We start from the raw sequence: 25,796 nt of genomic DNA on the forward strand, positions 1-25,796 counted from the left end.
AAGTGTTTTGTGAGGGGGCTGCCTCCCCAGCTTCTCCCAGCAACTGCTTTGCCTTCAGAGACCACCCCAAAATTTCCTCGTGGCCAGACTGTGGCTGTCTGTCATGCTCCAGCACCAAGACAGGCTAAAACCCAATCCTCTTTGACCCAAACCATCATTGTGAGCGTTCCTGCTGTTTGGCCTTCAGGTGTGCTGTGTGGGAACATGCCCCTCTCTCATGGCCTCTGAAAATCTGCAGCACTGTAGGTGAGATTGACATGGATCGGGGGTGGGGGGAGGGGGCTACTGGGATGGACTGGGTCACAGAAACCCCCTTGGGGCTGCTACCTGATGTGCTCAGGCTACCTCTGAGCCCGTTTTCCCTGGCAGCCTGGGACTTCAGTACCCTGCCTTGTTCTGCCAGACAGGCCAGCCTGCAGCAACACAGACCCAAGTCTGAATCATGCCCCCCCACTAAAGCTGCAGACTTAACTGAAAATGGCTTAAAAAGTGTTCCTGTCTCTAGCACCCAGATACCCAGTTCCCAATGGGATGCAAACCCCACATAAATCCGTTTTACTCTGTATAAAGCTTATGCAGGGTAAACTCATAAATTGGGTATTCACTCATGAAAGCTCATGCTCCAATACGTCTGTTAGTCTATAAGGTGCCACAGGACTCTCTCTTGCTTTTTACAGATCCAGACTAACACGGCTCCCCCTCTGATACTTAGCCCTTATATAGCATTCTTCATCAGTAGATCTCGAAGCACTTTACAGAGGAGAGCAACATCATTATCCCCATTTTACAGATGGGGAAACCGAGGCACAGAGCAGGGACATGACTTGCCCTCAAACACCCTGATAGAACCCAGGTCTCCTGAATGCTAGTCCCGTGCTCTATCCACTAAGCCATGCTTTATTTAGGTGACTGAAAGGGAGCTGAGATTTTTGGAAAAATTTGGGCCTCTTTATGGGTGCTGAGCCCTTCTGAAAACTCCAGCTAAGGGGTCATCCCCTTAGCTAACTCAGCTTCTCACCATTAAGCTCAAAGTCGACTGGCCATCAGAGAGAATTCTTCCTCTCTTTGTTTGATATCTTTTCAGTTGTGGCTGATGCCAAGTGAGGCTATTAATGTTGGTAAAGCACATTGAAAAAATGTGCATGAAAAACGTTGTATAAATATAAAGTATTGTTATGTTTATGAGATCTCTTGGCTTAAATTATAACCCTTTTTGGGGGGTAATTGAACATGAATAATAGCCTGGAGGGCTGTCAGGCAGAAATGGCACATTACAACCTTTTTATATATTATTTGCCACAAAAATTGCAATAAATAAAAAGGTGTTTAAAAACCCACCTTCCATTTAAAAGACATACAGTCACATTTAATATCAAATGATCTCTGTTATGAATAATAGGAAAGGATAGCAGAGAACAATACGGTATGGCTTCTTTTTACAGCTCCATTCCTGGTCCAGCTCTCCCAAGGCAGGCTGCCAAGCAATTATGAAGCATTTTGAAATAATGACTAAATTTACTGATAATGCAGTGACTGTGTTAGGCAAATGTGGCAGACGTTATGGTCCAGATGCTGCACTGGTGTAAATCAGCATATCTTCACTGAAGTGAAAGGGGGCCATGGACTGGAATAACAGGGGAGAGGGTCTGGACTAAGGTATGTTAGCAGAGTGGCCTGGGGCGGGCACCAAGACTGGGGCAGGGCCTGCAGATGAGAATGAAGAGGCACTGGCAAAGCTTTGGGGTGGGGGGACAGGGACTGGAATAGCAGGTCTGCACTGAAGTGCGTAGGTAGAGCCGCTCGAGAGAAGCTAGCTTTGCATTCTCCCAGTTAGTGTTTGATCATATGATGCAATCCTGCAAGGTGCTGAGCTCTCACTGAAGTCAGTGGGGACAGAGGGCACCAGCAGCATCAGCCCTTTGCCTTCATGTGCACTAGCGTCCCTGTTTAAATAACATTCAAACCAGTCTTTTGAAATGAATGCCTTCCAGTGAAAGTCTGGGTGTTAATTGTAATTTATACTGGAAACGTTTAACAAAATCTTTGCTTTCCCGGAGTGCAATCCGTCATATTTTGAAATATACAAATAAAATAGCTTGGGGAAAATCAGAGTTAAAAAAACACAAACCAAAACAATGACTAATGGTGCTTTACTCAGTCTTTGGATACTAGCATGATTATTCCTCCCCCTAATGATCTAAAGATGTTTTCTCTTCGCTTAAAAGATCCCTAATGAGGTTTTTTTTCCAGGAACAGGGGAACTTTGCAATGTGACAGAGATACTGATTTGTCTCTCCCTTGTATTTGTTGTATGTTGTGTATCATGACGCGTGAACTTCAGTGACTTGGCTAAAATGGAACCCTCTATCTTGCACTAATCTGTACTATAGCTGTACAGCTGGCATAGTTTAAAAGAACTCTGGAGGGGTTGTTATGTCTCTACCTATGCACTTCAGTGCAGCCCTGCTATTCCAGTCCTGTCCCACCACCCCAAAGCTTTGCCAGTGCCTTTTCATTCTCACCTGCAGGCCCTGCCCCAGTCTTGGCGCCCCCCAAAACCTAGATCCACTCTGCTCCTCTTGGGTCAGATGCCCAGCTGCTGTCAATCAGTATAGCTCCATGGACGTCAATGGGCCAGATCCTGGGCAGGTGTCAATCAATGTAGATCCATTCGAGTCAATGGAGTTATGCTGATTTCATTTACTTTAATGGGATTTGAGCCCTGAATTCCAGCCTTGGTTTTGCCCATCGCTTTCCTGTGTCCTTTTTTTTTTAAAGTCAATGTTGTTTCCTTTGTCACCTTATTGGCAGCACCTATTTTCATGTATCTTAGATGCACAAGTGACTTCCCAATTCACTCTTGGGCTCTCCTAAAGTAAGCCTGCATTTCAAACAATGCTCTGCTTCCACGGAGGCTGGGTTTTAAATTGTAGAATAAAACTTAGTGCGTCTCCGTGGGTCTCAGGTGTCTGATATCAACCTCTCTTGCTGATGCATCACAGCGACATTCCAGTAGGGCAATGGGCCCCTAATGATGTATTATTATAATTTCATATATCTTTATTATTAATAAAGGAGAGAGCTGATTAGTTGGGTTGGGGAATTGGCAAGTGGTGGAGGGTATCAGGCATTGTGATTGCAAGACTGGGCAGATGGGAATAAGGGGGTTGGGGAACAGAACTAAGGGCAACAGAGTTTGATCTCAAAAGGCAAGTCCAGTTCATTTACACACACTGAGTGAAATGCACATGGGTGCAGGCAGCCTGTAGAAGGATTTAAATGGTGCACTCACCTGGTGTGGACAGGACTCAATTTCACCTATAGCTAGTAAAATGCATGCAGCTTGTCTCACCTTCTAAAAGGCACCACACTTGGGTTCCAGTGAACTGGTCGGGCAGTGAAGCTAGTTTCTAAGCTCTCACCTGGGCCCCAGTTCAGAAAAGCTGGTGGATTTTCAAAAGGGCCTAAGTGACTTAAAAGCACAACTCCCACTGGCTTGTGCTCCTAAGGCATTCGGGCACCTTTGAAAATCCCATGTAGTATCTCTGTTCAGGAAGGTCACTTAAGGATGTGCTTAATGTTAAGAAAGTGCTTACGTGCTTTCCTGAATCAGGATCCTAGACCAGGAGCTGTATGGGGCAGGGACAGTCCTCTTTGCTACTTATCCATAGAGTGTCTCGCACAATGGGGCCCCTAGTCCTGACTGAGGTTCCTACATGCTAAGGAGACGGCATTGTGGGGTGGCTATGACCCGGTCCCTTGCAGATGGATTTCTTAAGGAATGTACTGCTGCTTTCCAGTTGGTCGGTGGGTGCTCTTGGAGGACCAGAGTCGGCTGAATTATGAGGTTCTTTTCCTCTCTCCTCTTCCTTCTGTTTTTGTGTGGTTCTGATTCTGGGTGATTTTCCCAAAGCGGTGTCTTTTATTTCTTTTTCTGTCTGTTATTACTTTTCCCGTCTCTCTGTGTGAGTCACGCTGTCAGCCTGATTCCTCGTGAATGGGGAAGGGGCTGGACAGCCCAATTAAGCAAGACATTATTAGGCTTTGCTGCAATGACTGGGAGAAACGCAATCAGATATTAAGCAGCACAGAGGCTGAGGAGGCGCCTGATGCATGAGAGCGGATGACATTTATTTCATTGCTTCTCCTTCTTTTAGCCCACGCTGGCCTAGCAGTTCACAGCATGCACTGGAATACACCTGAGGACTCGTCCATCCCAGATGTGTTTGCCCGGAGGTGGCCACGTCAGAACTGTGCTAGTGCATGTGCCTAGTGTAGGTGCTGTGGAATAAGCAGCATCAGTGCAACATACTTTTGACAGGTAGGGAGCCTGTGCTGCCGGACTTTTAGAGGTCTAAAATCTTCCGGATTAGCTTTGGTAGCCTCCGGGAGATGGAGCCCGATTCCGGGAGACTTCTGGCCAAACCGGGAGGGTTGGCAACACTGCCGGTGCACCTTTGTGTGCAGACCTAGGCTAGCAGTCTCTCTAAAGCCTGAACAGCTTCGTACCTCCTATCAGCTTTGCCAGGATTGTCTTTTGCAGGATTGTGACCTGTTTACTAGGAAGGTAGGAGACCTTTTGCACAATCCTGGCAAAGCTGATAGGAGACCACATGACGAGTGAGCTGTGCACGGGCAAACACAGCATAATCCACCCAGGAGACATGGCAGGCAGATGCTGGCTAAGCCTGTTCTGAAGAGGCCTGAGAAATAATACCCCATAATATCTGTGCAGCAGAAAGTGGCATTTGCCCATGCAAAACAGGCCATTGTCTACACAGAAGATGCAAAATTGTGAGATTGCTCTTTAAATTGGTGAATCCTTGATTTCAGAGGCCCTTTGAAAATCTGACCCCTAATTTCTGTCCTGACTGGCTTGTTACATCTCTACTGGAAAACCGTGTGTTGGTGGTATATACTATCCATCCCAGGCCACTACACTGGAGAATTAAATAGGCTTGTGTCTCCACCTTTGGATGCAAATTAATTATTTGGCAAGGATTTCACAGCCAGGCTCCTTGAAAACAGTAAATCTGAAAGAAAATCCGGGTTTAAATCATTAAAAGCATTAAAAACGACCTTTACCTGCTGCAAACATAATCCATTAATAATGTGTCTTGTACTGGAGAGATAATGGGGCTCTTTCACCAGGGGATTAAGGGATTGTGGGAACTCAGAGCTGCCGATTCACTGAGAAAACGTTTTTTATCGCAGGTGGGACCATTTAAAAAAAACCAAAAAACCTAAAACACACAGGACAGATTTAACGATGTTCTTGTTTTATTTACATTCCCAGAACAAAGGTTTTATGGAAAAGGCAGGGAAGAAAGTTTAACTCTTTGCCTCGAGCCTCTGAGGCCACCGAATGTGCAATAAAACCTTCGATGCTCTACAGGGACTTGTTTAAGGGCCTGATGTGCAGTCACTTTATTGCAGAGAGAATTTCATAAAAGCTGCACTGCCTATGCATATTGGTTTGTTATTATAGGGTTGCTCATGAGCTCTTAGATAGCTATCTATCTTAGCTCCCTCCCTCCCTTTCTAGTTGGGCTGGTTGAAAATTTTTGAACAAAACATTTTCAGATCAGAAAATGGGATTTTGTTGAGAAATATTTCACACAAAAAGCTGAAAAGGCAAAACCTAAATGACGTGTTTTGTTTAGGGTGGGGCCAACATTAATTTCTGCATCTACCTATGCCATCATGGCACCTCATGGGAGTTGTAGTTCTGGGTCCGTCATACCCCTGTTATAAGACTTGAGTCCCACTCTGCAACCTGAGCTACCCATCCCATGATGCATGCTTGCTTCTTCTCGTGCCTGAGCTGCCATGGTTCGTGGTGTGACTCCTGTGATGCACTACAGTGACTCCACCATGGGGAGAGGCTGCAGTGCATCTTGGGAGATGTAGTTTGGCTGTGGAACAAGGTCTAGAGGGAAGAATGTGGGCACCAGGGAACCTTAACAACAACTCCCAGGAGGCATCTCGGGTGGGTGCAGAGATTAATGTCTACCCAACCCAAGATGAAACATTTTGTCATTTCCAAAGTGAAATATTTCTGAACTTTTTGTGCCATTAAAAGTTTTGATATTTTGACTTTGGGAACAAAGACAAATGTTGAAATAGAATCATGGAATATTAGCATTGGAAGAGACCTCAGGAGTTCATCAAGTCCAATCCCCTGCTCAAATATTAGAGTTTATCCCATGCGATGGAAATTTTGTTTTTTGATCAGCTGTACTCTCTAGGTTGTTGTCCCATGCTATTAGCCATAGCATCGGAATGCATTAACGTACTATTTTGTTAATGCTAGATTGTTCGTGAAGGCTGGATTGTGAACACTGTGAGGTCTGGAAGATGCATCTGTTAGTATAAGATTCCTGATGAAATCTTGTCTGCACACATTGGCTTGATATTGTACAGTAGGAGTATTACTATTATTTGTGTTGCGGGAGTGCCTAGAGGCCCGACTCCTGGATCCAGGGCCCCATTGTGCTAGGTGGATATAGGGGAATGCTTCAGTATTAAACTGTTGGCTGATTTGTTTGTTCGCTTGCCTGCTTTTTAAAGAGAAAAGGCACTGAAATGCTTTTAAAAAATATTTTTAGGATGAAATTTACCCTTATGCACCGCACAAAACCTTCGCCACAGTATGTCCCGCTTATGCCCAGCTTTATAAACTCTGTGTTATCTGTCTGTTTACACTGGTATCCATGGAGTTATTCTGGATTTACATCAGAGTAGAGAAGAGAAAAATTTGGTTCAAGGTGCCAGATCCTCAACTGGCTTTAATCAGAGTGGCTCCATTGAAGTCAATGTCACTATGTTGACTTCCAGCAGCTGAGAATCTGAGCCAGTGCTCCTATAAGGCATTGTGGACTGCGGTGTAGAGAGAATTCTACACTGGGCTGTACAACCACAGCACCGCTATCCCTGTGGGTACATTTCTGGTGTAATCCTGTGAGTGCTCTGTGGTAGTTTAATGGCACAGTCAGGGCAGATTTCCCAGCTTTATGTGAATAAGGAAAGGGGCTTAGCTAGCCAGCCTCATCCATCTTGGCTGACTCGAGCGGCTTGCACAAATAGAAGTTAAATGTTGACAATGTACCAAGCAAGGTGGACAAAATGTGTCGTGACGCTATTCTTACAGCTGAGGAGGCTTCATGGAGGCTGAAGCGTGTCAGGTTGATTTATCACGCGGCTTCAGGAGAAAATAAACAATTCTGGTGGCAGGCAAGAGCTTTGCTCGCTGAAGAGCCTTTGGATTTTCCAGGACAGTAAAGGGCCCTGGAGATGACCCCCGATGGCGGCGGGGGCAGGGGAGCTAAAGCTGGAAAGAGAACTGCCACGTGAAATGGCAGCGAACGCTGCCACACAGGGAGAGCCTGTCCCTGCTAGGAAGTCGAAGGAGTCCTCCTGACTTACAGGCCCTTTACATTTTGACCCCTTTAATTAATCCCCATTTATTTTATTACTAATAACAGCTGAGATCAGAGCACAAGAGGCTCTGCTTTCCCCCAGCAAGCTAACAATCGTACCGGACAAGGTGGCAGTGAGGAGGGATTATTCACCTGGCTTGTCTCATCAGCAGTTCTCAGTGCACTTTGCAGCATCATTATCCCTGCTTTACAGAGAGGGGAAGTGACTTGCAGGCTGGTGGCAGAGCTGCGCCTAGAACCCAACTCTCCGGAGTCCCGCTCTAGTGCTCCACCCAGAAGGCCAGTCTGCCTCCCACTTGCCTGCTGGGGAGAGAGGCACAGGGAGATTAAGTGATTTACCAAGGTCACACAGGGAGTCTGTAGCACAGAGAGGAATTGCACCCATCTTTGCCTGCTGCCCAGCCCAATGTTTTAAGCACAAGACCCTCCTTCCTCTGTAAGCAGCACTCGTCCTGATCTTCCTTTCACGGCAGTCAGTGGAAGGATAGTTGTTCACTCTAACGGGGTCAGGATTGGGTCCCATATGTGGATGGGATGGGGGAACTCACTTTACGAAATGTAGAACTTACCTAGAATCACAGGGTCTGATACTCCTCTCTTACAACAGTTGTACACCAGAGTCACTCCATTAACTTAAGAGTTCCTCCTGATTTTCATGCTAGCGGTAGCAAAAAGAGAACTGAGCCCCAGAATCACTTGCATTCCTAACTCCTTTTCATACTCTTCCTGATTTGGAGGGCTAATGTGGGCCTTCAATAGCACCTAGGCAATTTGCACAGGGGCGGATTTCACCCTTGGATAATATTCACCTAGATGCATAGATGTTAAAGCCAGAAGGGACCATTAGATCACCTTGTCAGACCTCCGGCAAAGCACAGGCCGGAGAATTACTGCTCGTTACTTACTTAGCAGGACCACAAGGCCTGTGTCCAGACCATTCCCCCCCAGGTGTGTGGTTATCTCGTATCACAAGGGAGTTTTTGCCCAGTCCATTAAATAGGTAACATACATGGTTTGGTCCAGCTAGTCCAGCAATGGATAGGCAGCTGCTGTGCCATGACAACTGCTTACCACACTGATCGCTCTTTACCTTGTGCTCTGTGACTTATTATATCCACCTTAAATCTTGCCTTATATTTTATTTAATCTTTATATTGCGGTGGTGGCGAAAGGGCACAACGGGGTTGTATCCTAACTGACAGCCCCGGACCACTTTGATGGTAAATTCCTCAGGGCAGGGACTGCCTTTTCATGACATATTTACACAGCTCCTAGCACAGTGGGTCTGGGGGTCTCTGGGCACTATGGCAATACAGATAATCAAGGAGAGTAACAATAGTCCAGCAGGTCTCAAACTGTGAGTCGCGACCCCATTTTGGGGGGTTGCCAGGGCTGGCTTAGAGTTGCTGGGGCCCTGAGCCAAAGCCGAAGCCTGAGGGCTTCAACCCTGGGCAGCAGGGTAGGTTACAGGCCCTGTGCCTGGAGCTGAAGCCCTCCGGCTCTGGCTTTGCCCCCGCCTGGGGCAGTGAGGCTCAGGCTTCGGTCCCCCCCTTCTGGGGTCGTGCAGTAATTTTTGTTGTCAGAAGGGAGCTGGACAATAGCCTGTCCAGCTCTCCTTAGCGGCCTCCCCAGGAAACCACCCCGATTCATTAGACTTTTGAGATGTGACCTCTCTGGATTTATTTTTCCATATCCAGCACGTAGTGACAAACAGGACCCCAGAGGGGAGCTGGAGGAGGCAGCCAGCACTGCAGCAAAACCTTTCAGTGGCAGAGCTGCATGCAGTCAGTTAACCCAGGTTGAAATCTCAAGCATGGCTGTATAATGACGCTTGCCACTTCTCTTGCTATTCCCTTGGATTAATGATGTACGGGTGTGGCCAGGCTGATTCGTCCTAATGCTAGGCAAACCGTTTCAGGAGAAGATGACAAGGAGAGGCAGGAAAGGCACTTACCCCGTGCGTGTGTGGGTGTGGGAGTGTGTGCATGCACATGCATGCTATGTGGGACAACGGGTCACTTGGCTTAGATGCCTGCTGAATATGGAACGGAGGCTCTAACAGAGATTGAATCAAAGGAGATTGTGTGGCTGGAGGCCTCAGAGACATTTAAGAGAAAGGGCGAAGGCTACAATTTCTTTCCCTCCCCCACGCCCCATAATATAATTTGAATAACACGTCAGAGTGGACTGCAGCATGGATTCTGGGTGTCATTTTTGTCATGGTACGGGAGGCAGTGTGATCTGGCTGTCAGGGATCTGGACTAGGAGACAGGACCTCTGGGTTCTATTCCAGACCTTGAGCGAGTCACTTCCTCTCTTGGTTGGCATCTCCAGGCACGACTGTGATGGTTTAGATACCCAAGGTCTCAAGCTGTGCACTGAGATTTAGTGTCTGCTTTGACCAGAATCTTTAGGCATCGGATGGACTGACAGCAATGAGAGAAGTAAGATGCCAGCCCTTTACCCTGTCTTAACAAGGAACACCATGACCTTCAGCTAATTGGTGATGCACACGGGTTACAGTGTTGTCTTCAGTTCAGAGCATGCTTTCAAGCTTTTCTCTCTCAATATGTTATTCTGTAATGGTAGGGGAGGTTGCAGGCAAGCCAGGGATCAGCCATGGGGATCAAAAATTTAATTCTGCATTGGAGATGACTTTTTTCCTAATTAAGGATGATACACCTGGGACGTGTTGCTTACAGTAATTGGACAGCAAAGCAGGCTGCTCGTCCAGCCTTTTAACAGCACATGCATTCCAATGGGCCAGGGCCGTGGAGATTAGTTATCCAACAACACTGTGCAAGACCATGCAGCAGAGGCTGGGTGATGATTCCAGTTCCATACCCAATAATAATACTTAGCTTGTATAGAGAGTTTTCCATCTGTAGTTCTCAAAGCATGTCACAAGGGAGGGGTGGTATCATTAGCCCCACTTTACAGATGGGGGTACTGAGGTTCAATGGCGTGAAGTGACTGGTTTGAGGTTGCTAGTGGTCAGGACAAGAACTTTGGTCTCACAGTTTGTCAATAGGAATCAGTCTTGACAGCGTCAGGTTAAGGAAATGTGGGGGCCTGTGCATACCACGCCCTGGGCCCAGCGCCTTTCTTGGGATCCTGGGAGTTATCTACACAAGAGCTGTCTGGTGAGGGGCCCCCCCATCAGTAATAATGCCTCGCTCTTATCAGCCATCAATCACAAAGCGTTTTACAAAGGAGGGTCAGTATCATTATCCCCAGAGGAAACTGAGGCACCGAGAAGGGAAGTGACATACCCAAGGTCACCCAGCAGGCCAATGGCAGAGCTGGCACCAGAACCCGGTCTCCTGCATCCCAGGCCAGTGCTCTGCCCATCAGGCCACACTAACCACTCATTAGTACACTTGTTAAAATTAATGATTTGTTGTTCCCAAACGGAGAGAAAAAGTTCCAGCCATCCAATCAGGGAGCAGGAGCAACACCAGGTGATTGCAGTGACCAATGGCACATGACAAATGATGAACAGTTATGGTCAAGCCCAGGGGCTGGAATTCTTCAGATAGGCAATTAATTCAGTACTAAATAATTTATGTTGAGAGGCCGTACCGCAGCCTCTGCACCATCATTCTGGGCTGTATTAGCGGGAATGTAGTAAGCAAGACACGAGCAGTAATTCTTCTGCTCTAATCCGCACTGACAAGACTTCAACTAGAGTATTGTGTCCAGTTCAGGGCGCCACATTTCAGGAAAGATGTGGACAAACTGGAGAAAGGCCAGAGAAGAGCAACACAAATGATTAAAGGTCTTGAAAACATGACCTGTGAGGGAAGATGGAAAAAATTGGGTGTGTTTAGTCTGCAGAAGAGAAGATATGATAAGGGATGCGGGGGCATGATGACAGTTTTCAAGTACATAAAAGATCATTACAAGGAGGATGGAGAAAAATTGTTCTTATTAACCTTTGAGGATAGAACAAGAAGCAATGGGCTAAAATTGCAGCAAGGGCAGTTTAGGCTGGACATTAGGAAAAACTTCCTGTTAGGGTGGTTAAGCGCTGGAATAAATTGCCTAGGGAGGTTGTGGAATCTCCATCATTGGGGATTTTTCAGAGCAGGTTGGACAAACACCTCTCAGGGATGCTCTAGATAATGATGAGTCCTGCCACGAGTGCAGGGGACTGGACTAGATACCTCTTGAGATCCCTACAATTCTATGTGACTCTCACGTAACTGGTAAATTGCTCTTTGCATGGGGGTGAATTGTACTCACAAGCATGGGAGGCCGGTGAATCTCGGGCTCGGGGAGGCTAGCCCTGGCCCGCCCCGCCCCTTCTGCCTCAGGCCCCGCCCCTCCTGCTGAAGCCCAGAGCCCTCCCCCCACCCTGTGTGGACACCAGCCCCGGGCCACGCCAGCAGCCCCCCTCCCCCCGCACGCCAGGAGGGTGGCGCACCCCCCACCCCACCCACCCCCGGAGCCCTGGCCTGGAGCCCCGGCCACAGGGGAAGATCCCCCCACAGCACAGAAGCAGGCAGGGGACTGGGGGTGGAGCATGGAGGGGGGGCCGTGCAAGGCTGTTTGGGGAGGCTCAGCCTTCTCTTGCCTTCGATACCTGCCACCCATGCTTACAAGGCTTTATTGATCAGTGTAAACATATTGGGCTTGATTCCGCACTTAATCATGCCACTTTTCCCCTGGGGTCACCCCGCAGATTTTCCATGTATATCTGATGTAATGGAGCAGAGAATCAGGACCTTTCTGTTGCACGTAGGAAGCCGGAGCGGTCTTTGGGTGCACAAAACGATTTGTTGGAACTGAAGGTGATGGGACCTGGAGAGAAGATGTAGGGCCTGCTTTTCCAGCTGGCGACACTCATTTCTAACCCCCTGCCCCATAGAACTTGTGAAACCCACAGCACATTTATTAGCAACTGCAACACACAGGCTGGGATGTTTTAAGGATGTAGGTGCCCAAATCCCATTAAAAAATGAATGGAGATAGGATGCTTAATTCCCACGTGTGCCTTTGGACCTCTCCTCCTTAACCATTTCCTGCATCTCTTCCTATCCACAGAGCTCCCACCCCATCCTTCTGCTAGGCACGGTGCAGGCTGCAGCTCCAGAGAGCTCCATGTGCTACTTGCCTCCTCGGTTTCAAAACCACTTACAAGGTACGACCTGGCTAATATGTGGGGTGCTTTAGCGCATTATCGCGGCAGCATGGTGCAGGGATTGAGTCACTGAAGTGATTATCCTGGGAATGTATGGGGCCATAAATGTGTCTCTTGCTCGTAACCCAGCTGAAAGGCCTAAGAGGGGCTGCCAGGCTGCTCTGATTCCACCCGGCTCTGCTGCATTTAGATTGCAATTAGCGTGTGTTGGGGGGAGAGGGGGTTGGCTGTGCTGTAATTCAATGCAGGTGAAATTCACCCCTACCCAGGAGGGTAGAACAACACTTGTGCACCACTAATGTCCCTCGTAAGCCCCTTAAAGCTTTTGAACAACTTAAACCATTAAAGGCCACAGGAGTCTCACACTGAGCATCGGAAACGTGGAGGATTTTGCCGTTTAGATCTGTGTTCCGCTCCCCGGCTGGAGCGCTGGGTGGCGGAGCAAGACAAGCCCCCACACCCCAACCCCGCTCCCCGGCTGGAGCGCTGGGTGGCGGAGCAGGGCAAGCCCCCGTGCCCCAACCCTGCTCCCCAGGTGCACGCCTGTGCCCAGAGGGAACCCTGGGTAGCATGTCCATCACCCCCAGTAAGGCTGCATGGGAAGCAGCCCCGATTTCTCCTGTCCCCCCTCCCCCCGACCCCATCATTGTTCACCCACCCGAAGTCAGGGCACACCCAGGTGTCCCGTCCTGGCTACGCCACTGTTGCAGGGTGTTTGTAAAGAGCAAAGCAACAACTTTTCTTGAGCTGATTTAAGTCACTTTTTTTTTTCAATTCCCCAAACAAGCCTTGCCCAAGCTGACAACTTCCAGTACGCACTAAACTGCCCCTAGTGAAAACATCCCAGTTAGAGAGCCCTTGACACTGGCCTGCAAAGCTGCGAGTGGTCTGTTCTCCTGCTCTAACCAAACAGGCCGAGCTCCCAGATGGCTAGTTGCCCCTTTACGGAGATCAAAAGGGACATTTTAATGAATACTAATAATCTGGAAATCATAACTTTCAAATGATTGAACAATTACTGTGACTCTGAGCAACCCTCGAGCCATTAATGAGACAGCCATAAAGAGGTGGCAAACCCATTCTGATTAGGGGCTCACAAACCTTCTCTTATAATATCCAGGAGAGGCACCTTTTCTGCACTCACTCAGCACATGCTGCCTTCACGCAGCTAATTCACTCTGGACACCAACTCACCAAAGCTCTCTGATGCCCATTTATTAATTGGGTGGGAGAAGAGGGAAGAAGCCACCAGGAAAACACATCTGGTCTGTAACGAGCTGGCCCCTTCCAAAATTCATTCCTCAGCACACTGACTGATAGAGAAGTTCAGGTGCACCCTGGATGCATGTGCCAAATCTATTATTTATGGCTCTTTGGGAAAGGTTGCTGTCCCATTTGGCCATAATTGTGGCTTGATTTAAAGACTTTCTTCCCCCTTCTTTGAGCTAAACCTTTATAGCCTTCCTTGGAAAGCACCGAGCTGAGGTTCCCAGCCCAGGAAAGGTGGTCTTGCCTGCCGGTATCAATGGCTATTTCTGTTGTCAATTTGTGTGCGCCAGGTGAAATCGATGCTTACTGATGACTAACCGTTGAAATCGAAAGCCCAGCTAGACAGGAGGTTAGACTAGATGATCACAGAGGTCCCTTCTGGCCGTTTAATCAATTAATCTGTGAATCTTTAGGGCAGGAATTGCTATTTACTACACATCTGAACGGTATCATGCACAATGGGGCTTGATCTCACCCTGGGTTTTAGGTGCCATCGTTAATCAAATAATTAACCACGAGATGCAATGGTGGTTGAAAGAACATCTGTTTGGTAGCTGGGGTCAGACTAGAGCACTGAAAAGCTCCTGGGGTAAGGCGATGGGAGGGAGCTCCATCTAGTGGTTAATGCAAAGGTTCTGTAGTGGGGGGCCCAAAACTGGGCGCAGTGCTCTAGATGAGGCCTCACCAGTGCCGAATAGAGGGGAATAATCACGTCCCTCGATCTGCTGGCAATGCCCCTACTTGTACAGCCCAAAATGCCATTAGCCTTCTTGGCAGCAAGGGCACGCTGACTCACATCCAGCTTCTCGTCCACTGTAACCCCAGGTCCTTTTCTGCAGAACTGTCACTTAGCCAGTCGGTCCCCAGTCTATAGCAGTGCATGGGATTCTTCCGTCCTAAGTGTAGGACTTTGCACTTGTCCTTGTTGAACCTCATCAGATTTCTTTTGGCCCAATCCTCCAATTTGTCTAGGTTACTCTGGACCCTATCCCTACTCTCCAGCATGTTTACCTCACCCCCCAGCTTAGTGTCATCTGCAAACTTGCTAAGGGTGCAATCCATCCCATCATCATTAATGAAGATGCTAAACAAAACTGGCCCCAGGACCAATCCCCAGGGCACTCCGCTTGATACCGGTTGCCAACTAGACAACGAACTGTTGATCACTACCCTTTGAGCCCGATAATCTAGCCAGCTTTCTATCTACCTTACAGTCCATTCATACAGCCCATACTTCTTTAACTTGCTGACAAGAATAGTGTGGGAGACCATATCAAAAGCTTTACTAAAGTCAAGGTATATCACGTTCACTGCTTTCCTCATATCCACAGAGCCAGTTATCTCCTCATAGAAGGCAATTACGTTAGTCAGGCATGACTTGCCCTTTGTGAATCCATGTTGACTGTTCCTGATCACCTTCCCCTCCTCCAAGTGCTTCAAAATGGATTCCTTGAGGACCTGCTCCATGATTTTTCCAAGACTGAGGTGATGCTGATTGGTCTGTAGTTCCCTAGAGTCTCCTCCTTCCCTTTTTTACAGATGGGCACTACATTAGCCTTTTTCCAGTCATCCGGGACCTCCCCCAATCGCCACGAGTTTTCAAAGATAATGGCCAATGGCTCTGCAGTCACATCAGCCAACTCCCTCAGGATCTTTGGATGCATTAGATCCGGCCTCATGGACTTGTGCATGTCCAGCTTTTCTAAATAGTCCTTAACCTGTTCTTTCACCACTGAGGGCTGCTCCCCTCCTCCCCATACTGTGCTGCCCAGTGCAGCAGTCTGGGAGCTGACCTTATCTGTGAAGACTGAAGCAAAAAAAGCATTGAGCACTTCAGCTTTTTCCACATCCTCTGTCACTAGGTTGCCTCCCCCATTCAGTAAGAGGCCCACACTTTCCCTGACCACCACCTTCTTGCTAACATCCCTATAGAAACGCTTCTTGTTACCCTTCACATCCCTTGCTAGCTGCAACTCCAGTTGGCCTTCCTGATTACACCCCTGCATGCTCGAGCAATATTTTTATATTCCTCCCTAATCATCTGTCCGAGTTTCCCTATCTATACTTTGGGCATGCTGCTCTGGCAATGTAGAGGACTCTTAGAGTATGTGGAAAAGGCCCTATGAAATGCCCCTCCCCCTACACAGCCATAGAGTTAGTATAAGGCCCCAGACACAGACCTCCCCATCTGGGGTGGGTCAGGCTGGGTGTGGCCAAAGCACATTGCACTATGGTTATTCTTTATTTCTTAGGAGTTAGGGGAAGCAAGGGATAACTAGAGCAGCCTCAAGGCTCCTCTAACTTATACCAAGGACTGGGCTGACCTCTGCCTGGACCCGTGATATGGGGTTCACAAAGGTGGCTTCAAGACACTTCAGCCCCACCCCGTCTTCCACTGCTGCATCCCTGTTCCAAGTGCAGTAATGGAGTTGCTGAGAACCAGGCCTGTTCACTGGCTTGACATCCCCATATGAGGGTAGGTAGGGGAAGCAGCTGCTATTCTAGCCCATGGGATGCAATGAGTGTGTTGCATATTGAGGGGAGTCCGGCCTCCCTATCTGCCCCCCAGGTACCAGGCCCAGTTTCTAGAGCCGTGCATGGGCGAAGGGTGGATTTTATGCTAGGTGAAGAATGAGAGCACGTGTCTGTATACAGCTACAGATGGGTGCGTTACATCATATTTATTTATACTGCAGCATTTCCTCATGGCAACTGGCAGGTTTGCTTTGTTCTTCACCAGGCCTTTTATTAACACATGGCTGGATCCCTCTGTCTATCTGCGCCCATGTGTTAGTGATCAGAATGTGTGTAATTGTGCATCTGCCCAGAGAAACAGGGATGTGATGGTTGGGCAATTGGAAGTGGATGTATCTTGTGCCATGTTTTCAAAGGAGGTGGCAAAAGATGGTCCTCGCAATATTTGTAACTCCTATGCTGGCACACGCCATCCTATCCCTAATGTCTGCAAGGACAAATGGACTTTGGGTTAGTGTCTCTAACGTATCTTCTACCAGGGCCTGTAACCTGCCTCAGCAGGGGCACAGAATCAATGATCTAATGGGCTTCTGTGATCCTACTTTTTGCCTAAGAGCCTGTTTGGACAGGTGCCCAAATTTGCCTAAGAAAAGGTGGGTTTGGGTGGGTTTTCAGAGAGCACTGCCCTTTGGACAAGCCTGGAGGGCTGGCAACCCTATCAGAGAGAGAGCATAAAAGACCATCAGAGGGCAACTTTCCCGGGCAAAGGCCCTGTGCATTTCATACCTTCAGCTGGAACACACAGTTCCATCTCGCTGACTTCTCAGCTGTCTCCCTTTCAAGTCACCTCTGGGCTGAAGCCTGGCTCTGCTGTGCGGGGCTGAGTGAGGGACTCTATTTTCAGAGGAGGAGCGCCAGAGTGCATGTTCTAGGCACAAACTGCTGGTGGCCCCTTCTGCCAACCCATTGCTCTTTCCTAGGAGCTTTAACTGGAGCCATCAAATCCCTGCTTTGGAGTTATTCTCTCTCTCTCTCTCCCCCTTTTATGCTGGTTTTAGGGGCTGGTAAAGGGCCAGAAGATTAAGTGCAGCAGCCTCCTGTATAGGATCGACCATCTCCAGAGCCTTTAGTCAGCTCCCTTTAGTTTTACAAGCCTGCATAGCTCTGTAATTGCTATTATGAGCTGGCACTTCCCTGGCTAACTGTGCAGAACTGTGCATGTGGGTGGAACAATGCTGCCCCATTCCTGGCCCTTGTGGTGATTGGCTCATGCCCTGAAGCATGAGGTTGATTTATCCTTAACTTTGTGATTGTATAAGACAAACATTATTACTGGCTGTAAAATGCCCCAGCCTTTGTTTATACCTATCAGTTCCCAGATGCAGGGCAAGAGGGAACCTCACCTGTTGAACGGTAGGTATTCCATGATTAGTCACACTGAGATCGAGGGGGCAGCTTCCAGAGGAAGGTGGTGCTCCAGGGACCGGCTTGCGAACCTCTTACACTGCTAAGCAGTCACTCGCATGAGTAGTCTCTTTGCAGAGAGCACTGTTGAGGTGAACAGCTGCTTAGCAGTTAGGGTTGCCTCCAGGATTGTCCCAGTGTCTCCAGGAATTAAAGATTAATCTTTAATTAAAGATAATTTCATGTGATGAAACCTCCAGGAATTCATCCAACCAAGGTTGGCAACCCTATTAGCAGTGTGAATAAGGGCTCAGGAACCCAGACCGAAGTGAATAAGGATTATAGAAGCAGGCCCTAAATTAGGACCATTGCTGTTCTCAGACACGCCCTCCTCAATCCAGTGTAACTCTGCTAACAGGGATAGAATTGTTCCGGCGTTATCCTGGTGTAATTGAGAACAGATTACAATCCGTCAACAGTAAGGGCCAGATTCTGCCCCCTCCCCGTAGCATCACACTCCACTAATAATCCCCTGGGTTTCATTAGCACTATGCATGGTGTACGCCACTACTTCCCATGAATAAGGGAGGCAGTGTTTGCCCAGGTTCTTTAGGATGCTGGCCTCCCCAGTTCTCGGCCTCATCTTGCAAGAGTCCCCATGAGGCATAAGACTATTACTGGGGCCTGTCTCTTCTAATCAAAGTGCAGTGTCCAGCGCCCATGGGTGCCAAGCAACCACCATCGCTACCCAGGTGGGATGGGCTCTGTCAATTGGCACTGAATGACATTGTCTAAACCGGGAGGGTTTGTGCGTCAGATGGACGGATGTGGTGCTACTCTGAAATCTGCTAGATTAGGTAACCCAACTCAGATTGTCTAGGAGGTTATTTATTTGTCTCATAAACTGTGGAGCCGCAGGCAGCTAGAAGGAAATTTTTGTCTCCTTCTCCTTTATGCTTTGAACATTATATTTCACTCTAGCAGGAAGGATTTGTCTTGATTGGGAAATTGATTTTAAATCCTACTGCTCATACTTCTGAGGGCTGCTACCTGTGTCTATGGGTCTTTGCTGTCCTCTCTCCCTAGGTCTTTTGTGCTTTTGCGCTTCTGCCTTTCCCCTCCCTCCTCTGACTGACACAATTTACGCAGCTCTGAGCAACATCTGGCGTTTTATGTCTTCATTCAACGTATTGATTTGCTTTTATTGCTAAACCCTCCTGCTGCACCAGAGGGAACGGCCACTTCTTGGCCCTGCTGGATTAAATAAGGCCTGACAGGACCTCGGGACTTCGTGCTTGAAAACAAACTCAATGACAAAAGTTGGCTGTGAATTCTCCGCCTGACAGAGCTGTGCTGGAATGGACGCCAGAGCCAGTGCTTCTCAAGAGGAGAAAAGATTCCGGAAATGCTGGGCTGACAGAAGAAAGTGGAAGCCTTGTAACGTGAGACCATCAACTGCAACCCCTTTGAGGTCAGACAGCTGTTCAGTGGCCCCCATGTGAAATGAGTGTAGTGGCCTCTGGGCAGTTCAAGTGCATGAGTGTCCACACCACGAAACCACTACCACCCTGGATGTTAGTTTGCCCCCTTGAGTGATAGTCTCAGCAGAGGAACCAAAGACTGAATAAGCCAGAGCCCAAACTTCATGGGCCAGGACATCAGCTGGTTATAAATGAGCATTCAGTAGATTGACATCCGCTGAGGGTCTGGCCCCATCTCTCTAGTTGGCTGAATCATAGACTTTAAGGTCAGAAGGGACCATTATGATCCTCTAATCTGACCTCCTGCACAACGCAGGCCCGCGGAATCTCACCCACCCATTCCTGTATCAAACCCCTAACCTACGTCTGAGCTATTGAATTCCTCAAATAGTGGTTTAAAGACTTCAAGCTGCAGAGAATCCTCCAGCAAGTGACCCGTGCCCCATGCTGCAGAGGAAGGAGAAAACCCGCCAGGGCCTCTGCCAATCTGCCCTGGAGGAAAATTCCTTCCCGACCCCAAATATGGCGATCAGTTAAACCCTGAGCATGTGGGCAAGACTCACCAGCCAGCACCCAGGAAAGAATTCTCTGTAGTAACTCAGATCCCACCCCATCTAACATCCTATCACAGACCATTGGGCATATTTACTGCTAATAGTCAAAGATCAATTAATTCCCAAAATTGGGCTATCCCATCATACCATCCCCTATCCCCTGAACCAGAACCCCAGCTCCAAACATTCCAAACAGGGGGGCTTGACATCCAGTTCCCAACTGGACCTTCCCCCAGATTTGTTGTTTGGTTTAGGCTGGGCTCTGGGCAGATCCGAACCCGGGGTGGATCAGGGACTCACACTCAGGGTTGGGGCTTTTGGTGACAATGGAACCTGAAACTGATGCATAAACTTCATATTGGGGGTGGCCTTGAACCCTTGAGAAGAACAACTTGCCAAGTTTTGCTCTGATGTAACAAAGACCCTCCCAGAACCGTTTCCTGCTTCTGGAAACCAATCCAAATGAAATGGTATTAAAAAAAAATTTACTTTGTTCCCCAACTTCCCTCCCCTAGTTCTCTCCCCACCGCCCCTTGCTAATTCTGTGTTTGTGCCAAGGTCAGTTCAGCTTCCAGCATTTCATGGCATTTCCAGGTGGCATCAGGATCTTTGAGAACTGATCCACTGAACCCATTCATCTGGGATGTAATTCACTCCACAGCAGTGCGTAGGAAGGATGGTCCAGTGTCCAAATATTTGGGAGACTTGGCTTCACGTCTCTGCTCCGCCCCAGACTTCTTGTGTGACCTTGGGCAAGCTATTTAACCTCTCAGGACCTCAGTTTCCCATCTGTAAAATTGAGATACTAGCACTGCCCTGCCTCCCAAAGGTGTTGTGAGGATAAATACATTAAAGATTGCGACGTGCTCAGATACTAGAATATAAATACCATAGATAGTACAAGGCTTATGCATCACTTAAATCCCAGTGGATTGTCAATGGTGCATGGGCCCCACGGTGGGCTACACACAGGATGTGATTTCCAGCACACTTTAACAGAGCCAAGGCATCGGGATAATTTGGATCAACTTTGCACAAGTTGTCCAGATATTAGGGTGCTGCTTAGAATTGAGCCCCGAACCATGTCAGGTCCCCTCAGTCCACTATGGAAACTGGCATCGCTCTAAGTTGCAACAGATCATCATGATGACAGACGGCATCAGAAAAGTAATTTTCAAGCTGCCCCTGGGGTAAGTGTTTTGCAGGTTTTCTCCTTCCAGCATGGTGATGGGAAGGGCTGAAGTTAAATTGAAAAGTGAAAAAGGGCTGGTTACTATATTGTCAAATCCTATCGATCAAAGCTTGGCTGGCCTCTGCATCCAGCCCCATTCGTCAGCTTGACCTGAAGATGTTAAACTGAAACAAACAAGTGGAGGGGAGGGAGAGCACTGGATTCGTAAGGACAAGTTAAGTGTGTTTTCTGCTGGGGGTCTTTTACCTCCAGGATGAGTCATTATGTCATCCACACACGTCTTCCGGGGGGGAAGGAAAACTGAAAAGTGACTGTGTGTTGTTGACATGTCTCCCAGAGACTCAATTTAGATGCATGTTACATTTCACCGGGAAAGTAAGTGTGTGTGTGTGTGTGTGTGTACACCAGGAAACTGATTTGTGTGTAAAAACAACATGGAGTCCTTGTGGCACCTTAGAGACTAACAAATTTATTTGGGCATAAGCTTACATTTGCTAGTCTCTACGGTGCCACAAGGACTCCTCGTTGTTTTTTGCTGATACACACTAACACGGCTACCGCTCTGAAACCTTATTTGTGTGTGTAAATGGAAATGAAATAAATTACTCTGTATGTAAAATGGAGGAAAACAACTTACGCATGTGTGTGTTGCTATGTGAAAACCACAGGAGGATGGTTCCTGCATGGCTTGAAAAGGACCCATCACATCTGTTAACAGCTGGGAATTTAGACGGGGGTTGTTTGGAATCTTCAGCCTGGATCTCTCCCAATAGCAGATTTTTGCTCACTTAAAGTAGTGAGGCCCTAGATCCATGTCGTTGCTAAGTGGCTACAGAACAGGTTGGGGTGGGGGCAGTGAGAGTGGGAAGCAGGCCTAATTTCCTACCGTCTTATCACTAGCTCCCCCTCGGGAGGGTCCCTTTCGCCCTTTGCCCCTGTGATGTCGTCATTGTAATGGTCTCTCAGGTCCTGGTGCAGTGCTCACAGAAGTCACTAGAAAGGCTCCCAGTGACTGTGGCAATGGATCAGGCCTTTAGTCAGGTTCTTTCTCAATGATTCGCCTGGTCAAAAATAACGAGGGTGGTGGGGGGGGATGAAAAAGGGTTGCCAGTCTGGGCAGCAGGATGGTCCAGGGCTGGTTTAGGATTCTTAGGTTCCACTCCCAGCTGTGCTGCTAATTTTCTGCAGTCACTTCACTTCTTTCTGCTTCTGTTTTCCCATCTATAAAATAGGACTATTAATGCCCACTCTCCTCTATGAAGAAACTAGGAACATTTTTGGGTGGAAAGCAGCCATATATGTGTTAATTACTAGTATGAGTAATTACAGCTGGCAGCCTCCATTCAGGCATGGCCTAAAACCCGGAGGGTGGGGGTGATGCAGGATTAAGGAACAGCAGTAGGACTGTGGGGGGAACCCAGGACTGGATGAGCAGGTGGCTCTGTGGGTTGAGATTGGAAGGCATTGGCAGAGCTCTGTGTGGGTGGAGAGCCCAGGGCTCGAATCGCAGGAGAGGCTGTGGATCAGAAACGAAGTGTGTTAGCAGAGCTGGAGTCCAGGGGAGAAGGGGCTCAACTGGAAAAGCAGGCAGGCTGTGGATCAGGCTTGAGGTGCATCAGCAGAGGGGTGGGTGGAGGGGGGTGCACCAGACTGGAATAGTGATGGGGGAGGAGGGGTCAGGACTGAGGTGTGTTAGCAGAGCTGGGCCAGGAGGAAGCGTGCATTGTGCATGCATTCTGCCCATCGCTACTCAGTGCTTTTTCCTTTCACAAGCAACTGCATGATTCACCAAAAAACAAACAAAAAAGACAAGCAGATGCAGAGCAAAAACTGGACCCAGATGCCTCTCCGACGGAGACTTACTGAATTAGTGGATAAATAGTGCAATAAATTATTGAGAACTGTGTCTTGCACTCAGTGCTGAAAATAAAGCACCAGCCATGCCCATCACTCTTTGCCCGGGGTAAATCACCCTGAACTCTTTGCTTAAGGCTGTGGGTTTAAATAGGTATCTGCCTTAGGGAATGCACAGTCTGAAGGACTGGGAGAGAGACCTTAACTCCTCCCCTCATTCAGACTCTGCAACCCGATAACAAAAAACCTTGTTTTCCTCCCCGTGACCTTGATGTGGCTCTAGTGGTGTTAATGGAGCCACTCCTCGTTTAAATCAAAGAACCGGGCCCCAAGTTCATCGGCTCCATCTCTGATGGGCTGATCCTGCACTGAGAGCAGGATGCTGGGTTGCTCCAGAGTTAACCCGGAGTACCATCCTTGAGATCAGTGGAGTTACTCAAGATTCACGCTGGGGCAAATGAGATCAGGGTTGAGCCCCTGGTTCTAGCAGCTATCGAGCCCGATTCTGCTCTCACAACCCTATAACTCAACTTACAAGTTACTCTTGATCTACATCAGGGTAGTGTAGGGAGAGCCGGATCAATTTAACCCTTTCAGGGGTGGTGTTACACTATCTGCAGTGACACAGACTTCCTCTCCTTCTCGTCTCAGCTCAATATTTCTCTCTGTCTGTGTAGTAGCTACATCCTCCACTCTCTGCAGAAGTAACCTTTTCCCTTTCTGTCTCTTTCTGAGTGTCCCTGTTTCTTTCACACCTTCCTCTCCATCTCACTCTCTCTTCGAGTCTCTTTTGGTCCAAAGTCTTGTCGTTCTGAGCGGGGACTTTGCTCCATGTTACAATCACTGAACACTGTAGATTAGCAAATTAGAAGCACGGCCAAACACCCTAATGGAAGGAGCCAGACGTCAGAGGTAGATTTGAAAGCAAGAAAACAATGCTCCTCTCACTTCTGACCAGCTGTGACAGGCCGGTTAAAGCTGACCAGCAGGCCCCCTGCTTAGATTGGAGCAGATCTCAGCTCTCAACTCACTTCTCTTTCAGATCACCAGGGAGAGAACTTCTCCTGCTTGACAGGATTGATCCTTGGAGTTAAAAGTTTATTCCTCCATCAGCACATTAATGGAAAGAGAATTCTGGCTCAGGGAAGCAGCTTATCTATATATAATATATATATATATATAGCAATCCCCCCACTTGCATACATGAATGCATTAGGTGGCGCAGTGCCTGGAAGAGGCTAGAGATAATGGGTATTCCATGGGCAACCGCCAAACCTTTTAAATGCAGTACAGAGGAGTGGCGAGGGGAGGTCTTCCATGTCTCCTGTGAACTGTTAGCTCTTCCTCCTGAGCCATGGCTTCGTCGCCACTCCCCTCTTTTTATTAATTTGTATTGAGATAGCACCTAGGAGCCCCAGTCATGGGTCAGGACCCCATTGTGCCAGGCCAAGCCACTTCCTTTTTCAAACAAGCACCTTTGTACCTTCTCCCCTGCTACCTTTTGTACTCAGGAGGCGCTCCCTGCAGACACCCACAAAGCTGCCTTATTATCCTGCTTCAAACCCCTTTAAATTCTCCTTTGCCCTGATGCCTGCAAAAAACTCGACCAGGTGTAGGCCACTGGGGTGCTGAGACCACCGCCTGTCCTGCTCGCCAATACTGTCATATTGGTTCCTTGTACTCACCCATCTATCTGCCTGTATCCACTTGCTGTTGCTCGTCTGACACTTACATTGTAAGCTTTTGGGGGGCTGTGTTTGTACAGAGCCTTGCACAGCGAGGGTCCGGTCCATGAGCAGGGCTCCTTGGAGCAACAGTAATACAAAGAAATAATGAAAAAAAAAGACAGTCCCTCCCTGATGCTTCTCCTCCGCTGCCTCTGGTTAGATCCTTCTAGGTCAGTAACTTTGACTTGTGGTGATGGAGATAAGAGGGGTTAAATGGGGGTGGCAGGGATAACTCAGTGGTTTGTGCATTGGCCTGCTAAACCCAGGGTTGTGAGCTCAATCCTTGAGGAGGCTATTTAGGGATTCTATGATTCTATGCACCAGCCTTTCTTCTCTGAAGATCTAGGCCCCCCCATTGCCGCAATTGGGACGTGGCACGGGGAAGGGGTCTTTCAGCCCCCTTTGCACTCTCTGGGTTTGATTCTCTGGTGCCCAGCATATTGGGCCATCCTATAAATCTAGTGCCTACAGAGCGTGAAACCATGTCTCATAGCCACCTTGCACTGGTGTCAATGATTGCACATGGTGCAAGGCAAAGGGTAGCAAGCTCCATTGGTGTAAATTGTTCCAAGTGTTCTCTCTGTATACAGGGAAATCGCGGGCTAATAAAAACGTGCCAGTAGATGGCACTCGGGAATATGTAGCATTGGTTTTGAGCTTTGAATGCCCAGTGCAGTCCAGTGTGGTGCACTGCCCGTCGCTTCCTTTGGGAGAACTTTACAGCAACTCTTCACATCAGTGACGGTACAAGGTGCAGGACGATGGTGAATCAAGCTGCTTACATCCTGGGTCCAGGTGTAAATTAGAGCCGCCTCAGGCCTCGCTTCCCAATTGTGGTCATAGCGATTTGAAACAAAACCAAACCTTTGGGGATGAAATAAGCAAGGCCGGCAGGGCCAGGTCACAGCCAAGCTGGGTAGGTATATTGTGGGTAAGTCACTACGCTACCTGCTGTGACAGGAGCAATTTATCTTGCGCTGAAAAAAGCAGCTTCTCTCCATCCTGTGCAGTGCAGAGTCATTCATCACTTTTTGTTATTTTTATAACCGTACAGGGAGTGCTCTGGTTTCCCCTACCCCAGCCAATCCCCTCTGCAGATGGACAAATTAGCAAGTCTAAAAAGGATGAGCTCAGGGACTATTTTTATTTATGTTTTTAATGCTGAAGCAGAAAGCACCTGGCCTCCCTTTGCTCTGCTTCTGGCAACCGAGCACAGCTCCATCCCGCATTCTAGGGGCTATCGAGGGGAAAGGTCTGT

The sequence above is a fragment of the Mauremys reevesii genome, linkage group 23, assembly GCF_016161935.1.
Source record: "Mauremys reevesii isolate NIE-2019 linkage group 23, ASM1616193v1, whole genome shotgun sequence".
NCBI lineage: Eukaryota > Metazoa > Chordata > Testudines > Geoemydidae > Mauremys > Mauremys reevesii.